Consider the following 12,309-nt stretch of genomic DNA (forward strand, 5'->3'; position numbering starts at 1 on the left):
TGGTTGCATGTTGAGAAAAGGGGGAAAAAAAAAACTGAACATGTGGCCACAGCTTTAACCAGCAGCATTCATTTTACTATTTCCTCCTGTGCTACACTAACAGGTGGGTCTTGTCTGAAAATAATCTGGTTTTAGCTGCATTTTAAGGCTTAAAAAAAGGAGACCCGGCCTCTTTCCCAGCAGCCCTTGCCTAGCTGCAGTGACATTTGTTGACTCAATAGTTTCAGGCTCAGAGCAGAAAAGGAGATTTGTTTTTACACAGAATGGGGGATGGGAAGAGGCACGGGGGAGGGAGGGAGGGAGGGAGGTGGAGTCACTGTAGAATGCAACATGGACCCTGCAGAGACAAAATAGACTCTTTTTTACATTGTGCAGTTCTAAACATAGCTATGTGAGAAACAGATTGTAGCTGAGATACTTAGACTGTTATGTATAAATGTCTTCAAACCACATTGAGCTATTGGTGTTAGGTCAAATTTGTGTTTTTTGTTCTTTGTTCTAGTTAACTGATCAATCTGTAGCAATACATCTCGGCAGAAATGACCAAAAATTTTAGAAAAAGGAATAATGTTGAGGGAAATCCCACTGACCGCCTTCATTGGGGAGATCAATGAAATCGGTTCTGGTGACAAAGGTGAAGATGCAGTAGATATTGTATAAACAAAGCGAGCAAAGAGTGTTGGACTACGGCTTGTCTTTTGTACTTATTTTTATAATGTAATCTAATCAGGTTGTTCAGTGCATCTAGCCCAACTAAGGGTTAGAGAAGTAGTGACTGCCAAATTGAAATCCCCAATGGAGTTGTGCTGGGAATATGCTGGGAGCGATGAAGAGCTCTATGTTCACCTCCCACAAAATGCCAACAAAGCACCCCCAAGCAAGGCAGTAAACCCCACCAACACCAGCACTCTTTAAGGTGTACCAGTAATCAGTGCTGCAGGGTTTTCAGACTGGTTAGCTTCCTTCCACGTCTTTGTTCCCTCAGGCGGCTGCTGTAAACAAGAAAGTGCACCCAGTCTATGAAAGGTACACAGTAAAGTTGTCCAGTTAAGATAGCTCTCAGTCAGTAGTCAGTAGTAAAATAAATAGGAACCTTTATTTGCTCCAACCTCCAACAATCTTTTAATGAATGTATTCACTTTTTGAAAGCAACTATAGCTAATATAAATATAAAACATGTGCATTTACTGTTTCAGATCATTCTCACCATGTTTAGCTTCAACAAGCAGACAAAACACTGTATACTACCTTCCTAGCACCAAATGGAAACCTGACTCAGTTAGCTACTAGATGGTAATAATAGTTAAGCATGAAGCTGTGGAAGATCCAGAAAGTTCCCTTAGCTGTTGGCGGAGACCAAGAACAGAGCTTAAAAACAGAATATTATCTTAAATGTGTAAATAAGAAATGGTTTGCTAACAACCTCGCTGTAGGAACTTAAAACATTATCAGATTTTACTTGTGGCTACAGGACTCTAATAGTGCAGTCAGTGCATTTCCTAAAGCTTGTCTTCAAGTGACCGCATTGACTTTTATTGTGTGGATTGTCAACAGTGAGGAAGGACAGCTCCTTGCCGGGGCTGCTTCCCTCGAAAGCTACTGTAAGTTGTAAATCAGAGATTATCTCGTCATTCCTCTCACCTTGTCACATTTCAAAGGAATTGAAGGCTTGTGCCATCACCTCATATGTAAACACGGAGCTGTGGCCTCATGCTGACCTGGGGTCATCAAAATGTAGGCACACTTGTTACTTGACTGATTTCACACCCAAAGATGCTGATGGGCATTAGCGAGGGATTTAAACTGTTTTTCTTGTGGCCCAGTGCTGTCGTTGATTTATGTTAAGCAAAACAAAGACGGGAACCCGCCAGCTCCTCAGGTCAAAGACCTAGGCTCCTGGTTTGAGATCTGGGTGTCACTTTAATTCATGTGGTTGTTTATAGTCCTACTCCCTGAACAGGCTTTTTCATTCTTCCAAGTGAAAGCATACATTGAACTGAGTAAACTGGTTAGGGTTTAGCGTTAGTGAAATTAGTTATTCTTGTCAACAATTTCATATTTTTACTTGTCAAACAAGTAAAAATATGAAAAAAGTGATGATGAAAGTCAATTTATAGTTCCATGTTACTTCTATATTCAATCAATATTGATATATACTGTATAGTATAATAGATATTAGATTAATTACAATATGCACAATATGGAGGGAGTATGGTACCTTGTTTGATCTATAATGAACTTTCTGCACAATTTGAAGAGAGACTCTTGTTTTTCATGTCTGTGGAACCAACCTATAACATATACTCGTGAAACAGCATCTTTCATAATCAAATTTAGATGCCTGTCAACACAATACCTGCGCTTTCATTTAGCAAAATTGGATCCTTTCCCTAATTGTTCTCCATACTAGTTTATTTTACTTTAGTGTGGAGATGAAAACATTGTTGTGATTGTTGTGTGACCTGAATCGAGGCAGTAGTCTTGTCAGTTATTGTGAACACGCTGAAATGACAAAATCAACACGTGGTTTTTACATATTTGGTGGGGATCATTAGGTCCTAATAAGGTGGAGAAGCAAGTTGTTGGAGACAGCATTAATCAGTGTGCAGCTTCCCTTATACTGGTCTAATAGTGAGAGAAACTTGAGGTGCGAGAGCTGCCAGAGCTGAGAAGCTGAGAAAAGCAGCACTTCTCACAATCACCAGTGGCACTCTGCACATATCACCTGGGGCAATCTAAACACACAAGTAGGGTTTTTTTTTTATGTAGGGTAATAACTAGGTACCCTCTGCTTAGGCCAATACACAAATGAGTGACCCCAGGATCCCCCCCCCTAACAAGATGTCACCCACTACTGCCCCTCCTCCTGTAGTTATCTTAAAAGACAAGGGAGAGTCGTTAGTGTGGGTCTCAGATAGCCTAATTGTTTAAGCTCCAGCAGGGGTTCTTGAACAGGGCTGTGGAGACGGGGGTTTACATACAAAAGAGACAGAGAGAGATAGATGGATAACAATTAATATATATATGTATATATAAAACTGAGTTTCAGAAGCCAGGAAATGTTTTCAGATCCTGTTTTACTTGTCTTGCACGTTTGTGTGTGTTTGTGTATACGTGTGTTTTAGAAAAAGAGGGAGAGAAAGAGGAAGACATCTAACAATTGACAGAGTCCCTCCGTGGGCACAGCAGGGTTGGACAAGGCCAATCAAGGCTTGTCACTGTTCCCGTGGAGACCAACTGCTTCTGAGAGGTTTAAGAACTGGTTCCCGCATTCAGACTGCAGGTGCTTCTATCCTCCCATTGCACCGCCTCCAGCTGAAGCCTCCATAGGCATGGCCCACCATTAAGAGAGGTGAAGACCTTTTTACCAGCTGTGTAAGCCCCTCACACACTTCTCCCACACTTGATTCTAGAGGGAAGCCATCGGCTGACCCCCATCAGTTCGGGAATCTGATGGTGAGGTTGAGTCGACTTTGCTTCTATTTTGCGCCTAGTTAAACCAAAAGAGAAATGGCGGTCCAAATCAGCCACTACCAAATTTAAAACCACAAATATTTTTATAGAAATAATGTCAATCTCCTGGATATAAGGGATTACTAAAGTTGACACACTGTTACATGCACGCTCATGAAACATTTCCACTGAAACTACTTGACTATACACAGTGGTGTTTGGGATGGAGCACATGATGACCCCTGCTGGTGGAGCTTGATGACCTCAAATGCTCAAATGCAGTTGCAGCCCTGTCACCAAGCTTTATCTTTTGATGCCTCTATCCAGAGCACGTAATCATGCGATGAAATTTTGCAGTTCTTAAAAACTACTTCTTGCATCATCTGCTAATGGATGGCATTTTCTGGAGCGTCCGAACCTTAAAATCTGTCTTTTTAAAGTACCACTTATAAACGATTTTCATTACAGAGAAATGATTCATTTAAAATAGTCTGGAGGTCTTTTTTTTTTAGTCACTTGCCGACTCAAGCGAGGCATCCACATTGGATTTTCTGAAGGCCTTGAAGAGTTTTACAGATCTCCAGTCACTACCTGGAAAGGTTGTACTCACTGGTACCTAATCTTGAAGGTGTGATAAATGGTGTACTTACTTTTTCAATGTGACAGATCTGACTTTTCGTACTTACTTAAATCATGTAAATTAATACAAAATGTCTGTTTAATGTGCTATTTTTTATATAATAAAGGTATATCACCTTTATTATTAGCCGTTTAGGAGACGATCAAATGTTTGCTTGTCGATGTCACAAAAGCCAACATGAGATGTTTGTTAGATGCATACTGCATCTATAACAGGTCTCTTCATAAAAGTAATACAATATTAGGATACTTAAAGTAAAGCAAAGATGCAGGATTGTTTTGCACATAGTTGTTCTTCCATCAGATACCCAATCTTTGTCTGTTTAAAAGAACAGAAGTCAGACGCAGGCACTCCCTGTGCAGACAGCTGTCATATTTATTACTGCTAATGTCACGTCACACGACAGCAGCAGCCTCCAATGGTCCCCTTGCAGCCTAAACAACATCTCGATTCACCGTCCTCCCACAGGTGGCCCCTGGTTTTGCCCCCATCTGCCCGCCAACTGTCCCAGCAGCAACACCCTGCTGTAGCAGCCAGAACACAGCCTCTGTTTGTCAGGGGAATAATGAGACGGCTGTAGAGCTAGCAGAATATTGTTCAGGGGTTTCTGGTCCCTATACGGTGCAGGGTGTACCTGGACTGCATGGATATTGTACTCATCACTTGCGACAAAAGGAGCATTATCAAAATAAAAGTCTCCATTAAAATTAAAAATTATTTTTTTCCCTCTGAAATACCTTGAAGTGGAGTCATATTAGCTTGAACTAGGTAGTTATTGGCGAGAAATCAACATAATCCAAACAGGCATAACATTATGACCATTGACATGTGAAGTGAATAAGACTAATTATCTCTTCTTCACTGCACCTGTTAATGGGCTGAATATAATAGGCAGTAAGTGAACATTTTGTCTTCAAACTTGATGTGTTTGGGCAGGCGTTTGGATTCGAGCAAGTTTGGCACGGTCCAAGTTGTGGTGGCTTGACAACTGGGTGAGAGCACCTTAAAAACTGTAGCTCTTGTGGGGTATTCCTGCTCTGCAGTGGTCTGACTCTATCAAAAGTGGTCCAAGGAAGGAACAGTGGCGGTCATGGGGGGTCAAGACTCACTGATTCACTTGGGAAGTGAAGGCTGTCCTGTGTGCTCCAATCCAACAGATGAGTTATTGTAGCTCCAACTGCTGAATTAGTTAATGTTGGTTCTGATAGAAAGTTTGTTGAGTAAGTGGCTACATAGCCACAGACCAGTCAGAGTGCACGTGAGCATCAGAACTGGACCACGGAGCAAAGGAAGAAGGTGACCTGGTCTGATGAATCACATTTTCTTTTACATCACATGGATGGCCGAATGTGTCGCCTACCTGGGGAACACTTAGCACCAGGCTGCACTGTGGGAAGAAGAAAAGCCGGCGGAGGCAGTGTGATGCTTTTGGCAATGTTCTACTGGGAAACTTTGGATATGCTATCCAAGTGGATGATACTTTGACATGTACCACCTACCTAAGCATTTTTGCAGACCATTTACACCCTTTCATGGCAAAATGGCATTCCCTGATTACTGTGGCCTCTTTCAGCAGGATAATGTGCCCTGCCATAAAGCAAAAATGGTTCAGGAATGGGTTGAGGAGGACAACAACAAGTTTGAGGTGTTGACTTGGCCTTCAAACTCCCCAGATCTCAGTCCAATCAAGCATCTATGGGACGTGCAGGACAATCCAGTCCAGTCTATGGCGACTCCACCTTGTAGCTTACAGGACATAAAGGATCTACTGCTAGCGATTTGGTGCCACATACCACAACAAACCCACAGGGGTCTAGCAGGGTCCATGCCACGACAGGTCAGCGATGTTTTGGCAGCAAAACGGGGACCAACACAATATTAGGATGGTGGTTTTTGGGTTATGCCTGATCGGTGTAGGTTGAATAATATTCCGACTATTCCAAAGAGACTTAAAGGTGAAATAAATACACCAAAAATCGCAGTTTTTATAGCGAATGATAAGTCGATAAAAATAAGGGCATATTTTTCAGAAGAATGATGTTTATCCCGCCAGTAGAGATCCAGACTATAAAGCTCATAGGCTAGAGCCCAGAAAGTGAACTCAAACTGTTGTGTTTGTGTTGGACCAACACCTTGCTTCAAAACTTTGCATTGTGTTTTTCTTTCACTTTGTCATCCATCAATATATATTATTAATATTGCTTGTGCCCCATGACTGTAAGTAAACAATCTGATCTTTCATTGTTATTCCCACTCAAGAATACCTAAGTTTCTGTAACCAGTAGAGTTTTTGCACCTGGCTTAGGGACCACAGGGCTCCTATAGATACGATGGTAAACAATACACTTGCTCAAGACTGTTGCTCAACTTCTTGCTCAACGTCAGGTTGGAAAGATCCACAACCAGCCTGTTGAGCTGCCTGCAGCTGATGGTTCAGAAACTGTTGCACAGCTGCCCACGAGCAGCAGCTGCCTCCTCCTTGCTTATCTATGCATTGGCAGCTGAGACGGTCCTTCTAGATAGCGCAGACATGAAATCATCCCTTCACCTGCTCTGGGCTCAGTTCAGCGTGACGAGCACCCGGTGCAACAACCGCCCCCAGCCATGTTGTCTATCACAAGACAAACCTTCCTCCCTCCGAACTGCTCAACCATAAAACACTTAAACCTGACAGGAAAATAAAAACAGATAAGAAAGGCGAGGCTATGATTTTTACTTCCAAAACCTGTATGAGAAGACGGAGCAGATTAGGCTCAGATGAAGGCATCCGGAGCAGAAATCTTCCAGACAGGGGAGGGATGCAGTGTGGCATTAAGGTAATTAAGAGGATGTTTTGCAGCGGCAAGGATGTGCTAGTGACTCAGAATGTGGCGTAACAGCTGTGCCGTGACACATAAGCCCCCCCCACCCCCCACCCCCCCAGCAGCAGCCCATCACTGATTGTGGCAAGTCCTTGGTTGTGACCTTGCTCTCTCTCTCTCTCTCTCTGCCCACGCTGTTGTGAGCCGGAGATGGTTGACAATCAATTTCAACTGTGCGCGCTCTGCGGAGGAAGGCAGCATATGGTTAGACATGATTTACACAGACACAACCTCTCCCCGATATGCACCTCTCGCAAACACACAAACAAGCTCTTACATAAATTATCGTGTTCTGTTCTGCAGCAGGTTTTTCTGGAGAATCTGTAATGCCGAGTCTACGGGTCAGCAGAGAAAGGTTAAAGGCAGCGGTTTATTAGCCACTAGAGGATCACATATCTTCATATCTGTCTTGAAACAATCGCGTTCTCCTTCAAACGTTGAACCGTTTTTTCTTGTATGTTTCTAATGTAAGTCCACAGCGCCTGTTCTATGAGACTTGAGCAGTCTGAGTTAATCAGATCTTTTAAATTCTTCTTTTTTGTTGTTGTTGTTGTTTATATTCCACAGGCTTTTCATTACAGACTCCGTTTTCCCTGACTGAGCTTATTTTCTCTCTCAGTCTGCTGAGAGCTTATATTAATTTCAGGTAAAATGTAGAAACCGTTACAAAAAGCATTAGGTAAGGAGGCATTTTTTTTGTCAGTATGAGCATATATATGGCCACATGCCTCGTTTCTAACGTACACAAGGAAGAACCCCATAAAAGATTCAAGACGTTTAAAGTGATATTTTAAACGAGAGCATGGCTGGTATTGTATTCACCGTGTGAGCTGTCTGTGACTGCGTGAACACAAAACTTTACAAGTGTATAGCTGAGATAAGAAGGAAGGTGTAAGTACCCATGGGTCAGAACGGCAACATGTTGACAAGTCTCTGGTTTTGAGGATGCAAATGAACAAATTAGATAAACAAACTTGATGCACCTCTAATTTGAGGCATGTGCTTAAAACTTCCCCCACCTCTGTATGTGTGCAGCTTACTCCATACCAACATTCTCTAGCTGTAAAATGTAGAGATTTCCTATCTTAATTTTTGTTGGTGATATAGATGTCTCAGGTATCGATAGGTTCAGAAACAAAGACCTTTTGCCCCCCCCCCAACTCTGTTTTCCTCCTTTTGTCAAAGACTACATCCATCTTTTCATTGGCTCTTCTTTTCGCATCATGAACCACAGGAGGAGAGATGATGCTTCAACACAACACAACACAACCATTTTAAACAGAATAAGGATAAAATACACGTAAGAACAGAAATACAACTATTTGTCAGGCAAAAACATACAATAAATGACATTACATTGAAGACTGATGGTTTCATGAACGCAGTCTCACTAAATATGTTGTATTCTTAACAGAACAAAGACAAAACTTTTTTTTTTGTTAATTTTACTCAAATTGTAGACCTTTAATCCTCCAACAAAGGCCCATCTGTGAGATGTTTAACTTTTGGTTACATCCGGCTCCTCCGTGCAAGCCTCTAAACTGTAGCTTTAGTTTTATATGCAACAGTGAAGCAAGAGAACAGTTTAGTTAAGGCCCGTCTCAGCGTGTCCCTTTCTGCCTCTCGGAATATTTCATCTTGACGAAAAACACTTCCAGCTCACTATACAGCTTCACCATAATGATATTTTTACTCCCAGAGACATGGCCTAAATGATTTCCTGTGCTAATGCAATGGGCTTGGCCATCCCTAAGGCAACGGCACTGGTCTCATTAGGGTTCCTAGTCATGAAAGTGGTGAAAAAGGAAAAGCACTGAATGGGGTCGTTAAATACATCATCAAAGAGGTGTGTCTCTGCTCTCTCGTTATAAGTTAAGATAACGCAAAAAAAAAAAAGAAAAAAAAAAGCTCCTCTGTTAGGGGGGAACGGAGGGAATTGTGTGCAGGGAAAAGTCAGTCAGCGTTTGCTTGTACTTCCTGTTTTTGTGTCTAATTACTGAGCCATACTGAATTTTTCCATATCTAATTTAACTTTTAATTTTGCAGCTAATAACACCAGTTGCATAAGTTGAACGTATTCCGGTGTAAGGATATTTTCCTCACTTTGAATCTCAGGTCATTAATCTCAGAGTTTAAAAAGCATTTTGGCATTTTATTTATACCTTCTCTTTTGAGGCCAATATTAATTTAATTATGGAAATCCCTAATAAATACTAAGGCTTACCTGTATTCTTACTGATATTTATTTGTCACAGTTACTCACACGAGACTAATGATTAGGCCCAAGTCTTCATTCAAAATACTAGAAATGTATATTCTGTGGAAATCCATACTACCTTGATTCTTCATCGCTAAGAGGACGCTATGATTTTTGATTCATTTAAAAGCTGTGACTGAAATATAGCAGTAGCAGGAATCCTGGAGTCACTTCTGTCTGTGGCTGTGATATACGTTACCGACATACGTTAAATATCCACTAGAGGGCAATGTGTCCAATGCATTCAATCTGATGTCACAGGTTTCATAAAGGCAACGAGCCACACAAAGAGAAATGGCAAAGAGTCAGTTATTACACCATGTGCAGATTGGAAGAGTGAAGCTCCACAAAATCTGATCATTACCTTCATACAAAGTCAACCCCCCCCCCACCCCCACCCCCCCACCCAGCTCTCCTTTGACTCAGAGGTGTGGGACGCGTAAAATATTGTTGTTTTTACCACTTCCCTTTGCATCTGGTTCCTGGGCATTCATTTATGTTGTTTACATTGTCCACTGCGCAATCATTAAATCCAAAAACGATCAAGCTTGCAGTGAGAGATTTATTAATAATCAAAATGTGAAAGAAGAATGACCAAAAATTTATCTTTTCACTATTTTTTAATAGCAGTTATCATGAAGTGGGGGGGAATAATTAAATCAGCTATAAAGTACAAGACATATGGCAGATTGCAATATTTTAAATAATATAAAGTGTCGAGAAAAATGCCATTAATCAGTAAATTTTATCTTCTATGTCCAACAGAGAGGAAGCTGCCTGCCTCCTCTTCCAGTATATATTTCTGTTCCTCTCTCTCTGTGTCCCCTTCATCCCCCCCCCCCCTCCTGCTATCTCTTCCCCCCCTCCTGTGGGATCATGGGAATTGTGCAAGTAGCGTGGCGTTCCACGCTCTGCCCGCGGCGCTCCAGGAGGAGGCGTGCAGTAATGACCTGCTCCTCAGCTCGCTCGCCATCATCGCCCTCACAATTAATTCCCGCCTCGCGTTCCTCTGTGGTGGCGGGGGGGGCGAGAGCGTGGGCTCCCTCATTAGAGCTCCTTGTAATGTGTCTGGCAGCGGTTCCCATCCTGCCACTTCTGCCCTTCCACTGCTGCTACCATGTTTGTTTTATGGACGCCTCCCTCTATGCTTCCGTGCCTCACAGAATGACTGACACTGAGTGTAAAAGTGCGCCGGGTCTGTGTTTTTATCCAGAGCTCTAGGAAACACATGAATGCACCCTTCACATGCATATCGTAGGAAGGCTATACTCTCAGCAGGTTATTCCAGGTTCATCCGGCTAACATAGGGAGCTTTTTTTTACGACGCCACTTGTGGAAATGTATTGTCAGATTATAATGCCCTGAGAAACAAGTGATGACATTTTGAACGGCTGGTGACACCAAAGTAGGGCTACACAGTGAACTTTTAAACCAAGTGGAGCAGAAGCTGACCTGCATTTCAACTCTGACTCTCAGAGATGTTCTACAGTTTCATCATACCATGGTCTGCTTCACATGATTGGTCAGGCTACATATTTTTCAGGTAACGTGTGAAAGGTTAGCAGCCACATAAGGCAGAAAGACATACACCGATCACCCACAACATTCAAACCACCTCCCCAGTATTGTGTAGGTCTCCCTTGTGTCTCCAAAGCAGTTGTGACTCATCAGAGAATGGACATGGGCCTTCTGAGGGTGTCCTGAGGTGTCTGGCAACCTTTGGGTCCTATGGGTTGAGAGGAGGGGTCTCTGTGGATCATTCCACAGATACTTGATCAGTTTGGGATCTAGTGAATTTGGAGGCCAGGTCAACACTTTGTGCTGTTTTTCATGTGTTGTTGAGTTGTTCCTAAAACGCTTTTGTGTGTGTGTCTGTGTCAGGCTGCATCCTGCTGGGGATGGCTGCTGCCATCAAGGAGTGTCATTGCCATGGGGTGGGGGTGCCTGGTCTGGTCTAGGTGGGTGGTACATGTCTAAGTAACATCCACACAAACGCCAGGTCCAGAATTTTCTCAGCAGAACATTGTATTATCACAAGATGGTCAATGTTATTTCTCCTGTCAGCGGTCATAATGTTTTGCCTAATTGGTGTATTTCTGACCTGCTCTTTTTGCTACTTATATGCAAACTACCTTTCTGAGGGCCTGATGGCAACAATCTCACTAAAAGTAAAATACTGAATGGCTGCAGTTCCTTAAAAACACCAACAATATAATAAAGTATAAAATCACAACATCAAAATGGGTTAGAGGGTTCTCATAGTGAGTTAGCAGCTAGCAGGGGAACTCATTCAAGCCTTTAGTTTAGACAATTCCCTTAGATAAAAACAAAGCCAAGTTAATAATAGACATCCATTTGTCAGAAATGTTGCTTTGGATCAGCAAAATGTGCTTTTTCCACCCAGGTAGCCATATAACCAACAATTTCTTAAAATGTGTCAATCAGTTTGTTTCCACTGCCCCAAAGTGGGTCCATTACTTTAGGTGTATATACAACATTTTAAGAAATATTACACAGATAATGTCACCAGCAGTGAGTACATCCTGAAGACAATCTGAGCATAACTCAGCTTTACTCCTTGACCTTTTTTTCTTGGCTATGCCCAAGCTTAAAGTGATAGAATGCGACGTAAATAATGTAAACAGAAGCCGACAATATCCTGACAGGGATGCATGTATTTTTTTACGGCAATATGAAACAGTTTGCACTCATTGGATACGCGAACTCAAGCAAACAGAACAGTGTACAGTATGTACTCTGTATAAAACAAAATAGCAGGCTGGTATTCTTGAGGGAAAACAGAGGATAAAGGAATGAGAAGAACAATCTTTGCTGCCATATCCCCAACAAACTGACACTCATTAGTCAGTTCACATTTCTGTATAACATGCCATTTGGATTTTAGTATTTAGCACATTATCTAACATGTCAAAATGTCAAATATTTATGTCGAAAAATTCAAAAAAATCTGATTATTGTCATACTTGTGATTGGTTGAATGTACACTCAGCTGTTTGTACACACACCTAAAACAACACTATTTGTTCAGCTCCTCACACAGTGTCCAGGATACGTTGGTGAGCCGTGCTCCTGCAACA

This window comes from Chelon labrosus (assembly GCF_963514085.1).
Source record: "Chelon labrosus genome assembly, chromosome: 2".
Taxonomy (NCBI): Eukaryota; Metazoa; Chordata; class Actinopteri; order Mugiliformes; family Mugilidae; genus Chelon; species Chelon labrosus.